This window comes from Medicago truncatula, chromosome 3 (assembly GCF_003473485.1).
Source record: "Medicago truncatula cultivar Jemalong A17 chromosome 3, MtrunA17r5.0-ANR, whole genome shotgun sequence".
Classification (NCBI taxonomy): domain Eukaryota; kingdom Viridiplantae; phylum Streptophyta; class Magnoliopsida; order Fabales; family Fabaceae; genus Medicago; species Medicago truncatula.
Window position 1 is genome coordinate 22,985,827 of NC_053044.1, and position 7,135 is coordinate 22,992,961.

General features: G+C 35.2%; 2 long non-coding RNA genes across 4 annotated transcripts; one reads left to right on the forward strand and one right to left on the reverse strand.

Annotated features, from left to right (window-relative positions):
- Window positions 1-180: 180 nt before the first annotated feature.
- Window positions 181-3,695, forward strand: LOC11430859 (uncharacterized). Of its 3 annotated transcripts, XR_003010112.2 has the most exons (6): window positions 187-738; window positions 831-1,226; window positions 2,601-2,680; window positions 2,795-2,965; window positions 3,165-3,297; window positions 3,417-3,695. It is a non-coding gene; the product is annotated as an uncharacterized lncRNA (long non-coding RNA). The 3 variants fall into 3 exon arrangements; XR_005645509.1 differs by having other exon boundaries at window positions 181-738; window positions 2,795-3,297; XR_005645510.1 differs by lacking the exon at window positions 2,601-2,680 and having other exon boundaries at window positions 182-738; window positions 2,795-3,297.
- A 595-nt stretch (window positions 3,696-4,290) lies between these two features.
- Window positions 4,291-6,860, reverse strand: LOC112419954 (uncharacterized). Its single transcript, XR_005645508.1, has 2 exons — window positions 6,065-6,860; window positions 4,291-5,963 (listed from the first exon to the last, which is right to left on the reverse strand). It is a non-coding gene; the product is annotated as an uncharacterized lncRNA (long non-coding RNA).
- Window positions 6,861-7,135: the final 275 nt, after the last annotated feature.

Genomic DNA, 7,135 nt, shown 5'->3' on the forward strand with positions numbered 1-7,135 from the left:
CGAAAATAAGATGATATCAGTAGCTGATCTGAAATTACAGCATAGCTCCAATGAAATGAAATCCTTGATATTGTTTAATCATCACATCTAATCTAACTTATTTCTAATCCTAGTTAACACTCCAATTAACACTCCAAACCCTAATCCTACTTTTTTAGGCGCCAAACAATCCAGGCCGTTGGATCTATGTCATTAGACAAGCTTAACATATCAGCCCTTGATCAAATCTTAATGCTGGCTTGCACACGTCCCATACATAATTCAAATTCAACGTCTATCATCTTCCAACGCGTTTCATTTTCCAAAGTATTCATTTTCAATTCATTCATTCTCTTATTCCAACCATCCATGCCACTTTATCTGTTCCCTTTTCATCTCCAAGATTCATGATCAAACTTTTGTCATTCTCTCTCTCACTGGCTCTCTCTCTCTGCCAATGAACCATAACCATACATGAAGAAAATTTCAATCTCTCCCATGTCTTTTCCACTTTCACAGTTGTCTTTTCTCCTCCCACTCCCCTTCACCAATGCTCTAGATTCCGACATCACCTTCGCCGTTGTCGACTTCCCCGCCACCGTATGCATCATCGTATCAGCTAGACAAGCAAAAAGAACCGCACAATTTTTCCAACAAAAACATGCCACCCCGAATAAAGAGAAAGAAGCCATGGAAATTTGCAATCTCGATTGGAAGCTCCTGTCGTTGCTCTCTCCATTCATCAACAATGCTCTCAAGGTAATCGCTTTTCCCTTTCTATGAAATGAATTGTGTTTTGAGTTTAATCACACTCTCCACCTCTCAGTTGTTTCTTCAATTCCATTCATTAGGTTCACAACATAATCAGATTTAGGTCTCTGACGAGAATAAGGTCATAGTTGGCGATTCAGTTTCATCTCAGTTTCACCCCTCACTTTCATCTTTTCTGTTTTGGCAACGATTCAATTTCGACCGTTGAGGTAAGAAGTATGGGATGAAATGGAACAAGATTGTAGCAGAAACATGGAGTTATCTTTGTAGTCAAAGTCGACTTACTTGATGCCACTGTGTTTTCTATTATGTTACTTTATCAGATTTTATGGATTAATTATTTCCTTTTAACATTACTTTTTTTCTCATAATTTTTTTGCTACTGTTGATTTTTCCTTTTCATTGTATCCTTGATTTTGAATTCCTTTTTGGATTGTTGACAACTTGTTCGCGATGGTGGGGCAGAGCTCACAGTGGTATGACGATGCCTTTGTACTATAGTGTGTTTTTCTTCTTTGTTTGATTTTTGTTCCAATGTTGAAAATAAACAAATTTCCTGGTAGTTTGAAGTTTACATTGGTTGAAAATTTAAACAAAATGTGTTGACTCATTTGGTGGGAGAGACTTTGAATAGTTTGATTTCTTATATTTATGCTTACCATCTCAATTTGAAGATCCTTTTATTTTTTTTAATTTTACTTATATTATAGAGTTTCTTTCAAATTTTACATGTATAACTGTGTGTTGAATCATTTAGAATATGGAGTAGCCTTAGATAGCTTACATTGCAACTTTGGTTTTTTTATTGATAGTATAGCATGAAATACTTTATAATGATATTTGAGCAGATCTAACTCAATTATATTATTTTCTGAAAGGATTCTTCATAAAAACTTTAGGCATGAACAAAAAATGTACGACACATTTGGATCTTAAAGCAACCTGTACTTGCAGAAAAGTACAATAAGGGATTATAGGGTTAAGAATCATATCTTAGGGTTTTAGACTGATTATTCGATAATCGAGAGTCTTCTCAAGGATGGTATTTATAGCCTTCTATGGGCTTGGGTTTCAGTTACTTAGCGTTTAAGTAATAGGGGTATTTATGTACTTTGGGGGCGGTTTCTAGAAGATTCTACGTTTATCGAGGCGGCGTCATGAACAATGTGCGCCCGAGGCCCAAGGGCTTCTTTCAAGGGTGTTAAGACTTTATTGAGGGATCTAAAAAGCCCTTTTGGAGGTCTTTCAGGTCCTTAGAAATATTATGACGGTCCACAACCTATAACTCAAAAACTATTTAGCATGATATTTTATGTTCAGAATGTGTCTTGGTAGATGGTGTTATGTATCTCATTTTCAAATTGCTATATAGTGTTGGTAGTTGATGTGTTTTTAGATCGTATTTGAATTAAGAACACTTAAGCTTATATGTCCAAGACTTAAGCTTATATGTTCGGACATGAGGGAGCTTTTTCTTCGTGGCTGTCAGTGTGTGTTATACTGCATTATGTGTTTTGTTTATGTAAGTTTTTTTCCTCTGCTGCTACTTCAAATTCAGGTCTGCCTTCAATGTTTCTGTTTAGCCATTTTGTGCGATAGGCTTTGTTCATTCAATTTTACTCTTTGCCTAATCTGTGTTGCATGCATGAATCCATGTCTCTCTTCTTTAGGACTTCTCATGTATAAATAGGGACCATTTATTTTATTTTGATTCACATTTTCTTAAAATTGTTTATATCATTTTTTTTTAACACTCTCTCTAACACTTCTTTGTTTGACATTTTTATGGATTTGCATTTGCAAGAATTTAAACCCCTCATTTGGGTTTTTTTGCATACTATTTTCCCTAGATTGTTTGATTATGGAAGGTTAAACTTGAAATGAGAATGGCAATTAACTCTGTTTATCTTAAGGACCATGATATCTATTGGTATGTTCAATTATATTATGCAGATTTTAGTTTCTAACATGTTAAAATTAAGTTATATCAATTAACTCATGTACTGATGCCTCTAAAACTATCTGCATTTTTTATTCTTGGCAGGTTATTGGAAGAAAATGGTGCATGTTGTTTAGCCATTATCGTTGTGGAACCTATCCGTCAATGAATTTGAGGCAGGGAGAGGAACCTTAAATCATGTGCAAACTGAGAAGGAGAAATTTGAGAAGCTGATTTTTTTTTTAGCTTGAATCTGACGGAGAAAGGTTCTTATGGGTAAATTTTCTTCTTCCACTTTTATTTGTTTCTTTCTCATCTATTTTGCTATAGAAGAAACTATAACATTAGCAGGTCTACTTGAAGCTCTTTAGCAGGTCGAGTAAGTGAGTGACAAAATATGCTTACTCAAATTGTGTATGACATGATCATACTGTGTCCTGACTGATTCCTATTGGTTGTTCCCGTCTTTTTTCAGGTAAATTCAGTCTATAGGTGATGTTATAAATCATGTACGCTTTGTGCAGATGTAACCAAGTGACACTAGACGCACTGATGATGTTCTTTTGCTGCTAATCTGTTCGATGACTTGAAAGACATAATGTTAATTGGTAAGTTCAAGTTTGATTGACATATTTTAAGTTGAAGCCTTTTCCTATTTAATTATGGCTGATAATATAAATGTTCTTGCCTCACAAATTGTTTATTTTATTTATTTATTTGGAAACAGGTAATTGAAAAGCTAAGTGGCCATATATATGCTGATGGCTTTATTCAGAGGCTATATATATAACTCCAATGTTAATGCATTATGTTATGATTCATTATGAAAGGCCGATGTTTAGCATTATTATGTGTTGTTTTTTAGTTAATGTATTTTAGGAAGGTACCTTAATTAACAATTGTGTATCCAATACCGTGGCCGAGTGAGTGTACTTTTGTCGAACTCAAAATAACTTAGTTGTGATGTTTTCTCAAATAACATCTACGGTAGTTTATATCTCTTCAATCTACGGTAGTTTCCCTCCGTGGTCTTCTCGCATGTATGTTGCAATATCACGTGTTACAACAAGGGATAATCTAAAGATATTATTAACGGATGACAATGGAGATTGTATCAGCACCACTTCAAATGTAGTTTATAAGGAGATATTTGAAAATGTGTGATTCAATATTTTGTATGCCCTTAAATACTTTTTATGTTTATTTATTTTATTTTTGTGTAATGAATAATATCAAAACTTTTTTAGCTTCTCCATTTTTAATGTCCCGGGCGTTAGCACGGGTAAAAGTTCTAGTTATGTTTCATTTATGTTGTACATATTCAATGAGAAAGAAAATGATGACTAAGACCTTTCAATTGTTTTCTTGACATCATTGACTAAGACCTTTCTTGAATTGCACAGACACTAAAAATGTTTGACAAACTAGGATACATACAACAAAAGAAGAAATGAAGAAAATAATGGCAGCATTCATTCACGTGACTTGATAGCCTTAATTAAATTTCATGATGTAAGGCCTATGGATATGGGCCATGGCCTCTTCTGCTGCCCATGTGCCTTTCAATTGGGGGGGTGAGACTATAAGCATGATGAGCTGGGTGGGTTAACAGATAATTTAGTTAATACAATGATGAGCTTTTAGTTAATACAATGTGATCCTACTAGTTGAGCTAATTGTTATTGGCAGAGTCAACAATTTTTATACATGGTACATGGTGCAGGGCATGGCACAAGCCATTGAAAATGGTACTTAAGTTGCAAATGACTTGCCAATGAAGGACCACTAATATGAACCGGACCAATGACATTTTAATTAATACAATGTAATCCTACTAGTTGAGTTAATCCTCATTAGCAGAGGCAATAGTTTCTACTAAATAAAGCTAAAAATAGTAAGATAATTCATCTGTAACTCTGAGAAATCATAGTCTTGAAGCATCTTAATGCTGATGTCTTTAATGAAACCAGAAGCTTGCAAGAAACGTGGCCTCTTTCTGCAAGAGCATGAGAAACCCTGTTGGTTTGTCACCTAACAAACTACACCTTAGAGTTGGTAAAGAAAGAGCTGAATAAGGAACGACATGAAGAAATAATAAACCAAAATTCAGAAGTGTCGTCCCGAGTAGCATGAAAGGCATCAGACGTCATCTTGGAATCCATTTGAAAGACAACGTTATCAAATTTCATGTCGCTCAACCACTGCAAAGCAGAGTGCAAACCCCAACGCTTCACCAACATCAACTGAATAAAGACAAGGATAACTAGCAACCTTGGCCAGAACAAACGTACCTTCAGAGTCTCGAACACAAATGGAAATGCCGTTGCAGTTGAAATGAGAAGAGAAAGTGGCATCAATGTTGCTCTTGTACCTACCCGACATAGGGTGCTGCCAGCCAAAGGAGGATGCAGCAGCCGAACTATCACCTGGATCCAAAAATACGACCGAAGTCCCCCCCATCAAGAGGTTGTTGCGTCTGCTGCTGAAAAGATTGAGCAAGTGCAGCGGGAACATTAGCCAGTTGCCAATCAACAACCAAATTCCTAGCACATTCAACAACCGTAGCACTAGCTTCCATAGCATCATCTCAAACTCTAAGATTACGGTGTTTCCAAAGGCTCCAAAGTATGTATGCCAATCGTTGGTATTAGTGGCCGAAACAGTAAATGACATGGTGATTGAATAGTTTCTCAGAGGTCGGTTCTATTCCAAACTTGAACAACAAAAGGACAGTAAAAAAAAAAACATGAGCGAGATCCTTATAATTCGAGGGAAAACTAGCACAATTGGTTGGACATTGGACTCATTTGTCAAGGAGGCGAGCGCAGATCGGTAAGCATCCCCGACGCATACGCCACACTAAGTTCTTGACCTTATGGGGTACCTTGAGTTTCCAAATACCGGACCAATAACCCAGACACCGAAGATGAAAAGAATCAATAAAATATGAAGTTTAAAGTGTTTTTGTAGGGATGTGTTAGGACATAAGGTTCAACAAAATGAAAACATTAATATATCACAACTTTCTAGAAATCGATAAAATATGAAGTTTAAAGTGTTTTTGTTACCAAACTTTTTTTTTTTTGAGCAATTTGTTGAGGAACATCAACTTTAATTTCATTCCCACCTTTAAACTTGTTAAATAGCATCCATCCAGGTCCAATCTTTGCTGTACTCCTTTCTCCAACATTTCTTTTCAATATATCACAACCAACATCGAAACCATTTGGACCGTATAAGATGACTTTATCATAGCTGATTGATCTAATGTACTCTGCAAATTAAGTTTGTATGTAAATCAAGAACAAAATGATTTATTAGTTATGCATGAAATACAAAATGAAATAAAAATAGTCTAAGTAGCAGTTATTTAACCAATTGAGATCCAGATGCCATGTAAGGTGTAAGAGTAACTTGGAAAAATTTTAGATCATCTAGGGCCAGTCCAAGCTTCAGTTAAGAATCAAGTCAGCATTAAAAGAACTTCAGCGAAAGCCTCTCGGAAGGCGAGGCGCCAAGCAACATTTTCTAGACCCTGATTTAGCTTCTTTGAGATGATGTGAAGGCCATTGTTATTATGATGCCAGGTGAAACGACCGCCAGTTGTAGTAAAATCGAGTAGGTTACAGTTGTCTGTGAAATTTGAGAAGATGTAGCTCTTGTATGATAAAAAATTCCCCTTATTTGTTCACTTAAAAGAAGGGTTTCATTAAAATAACCTATGAGCATCTAACTAGAGATAGGTAATAGTATGACTGAGAGTGACCAAAACAACATACCCAAAGCCAATCAACAACCTCCCATCCCTCTTTGAGATTGACTCAGATATACATAACCAATTGAGAACCCCATCATACCAAAGACGCAACCTTAACAATTCCAAAATCAGATCTAGTTCGAACCCAAAATACCCACAAGAATCAAATTTGTTTCAAACCCCAAATGTTGATATTGTTATATTGAACAAGAAATTTTACACTTTTGTATACATTTGAATAGTGTTTGTCACTTTATCTACGGATCAAAATAAAGACAGAAAAACCTCAAAAGTTAGAGTTTATTTTCATCTACATCGTTCCTTCAGATACTATTTTTTCAGCGATGTGTGACATCGAAAGTGTAATTAGTGAACTTGAATGGCCAAAAAACTATTTATTAGATTGTGATAATCTTTCCCTTACACGAAAATATCATATTCATTTACGCAAATATTGATATGTACATATAAAAGGTTGCGTGTGTTTGGAAAGTACATTGATATGATTTTAGTGATTTTGTCTCTATCTCCTTCATAATCAATCATTATCTCCCATCAAATAATTTATTTTAACCAATCTTTTATCGGTTAAATACAATAAAGTCATCAATGTTACAAAAACTTAATATTACCAATGTATTTTCCTCATATAAAGGTGGGTCAACTATATAAAATTTGCACATACCTCG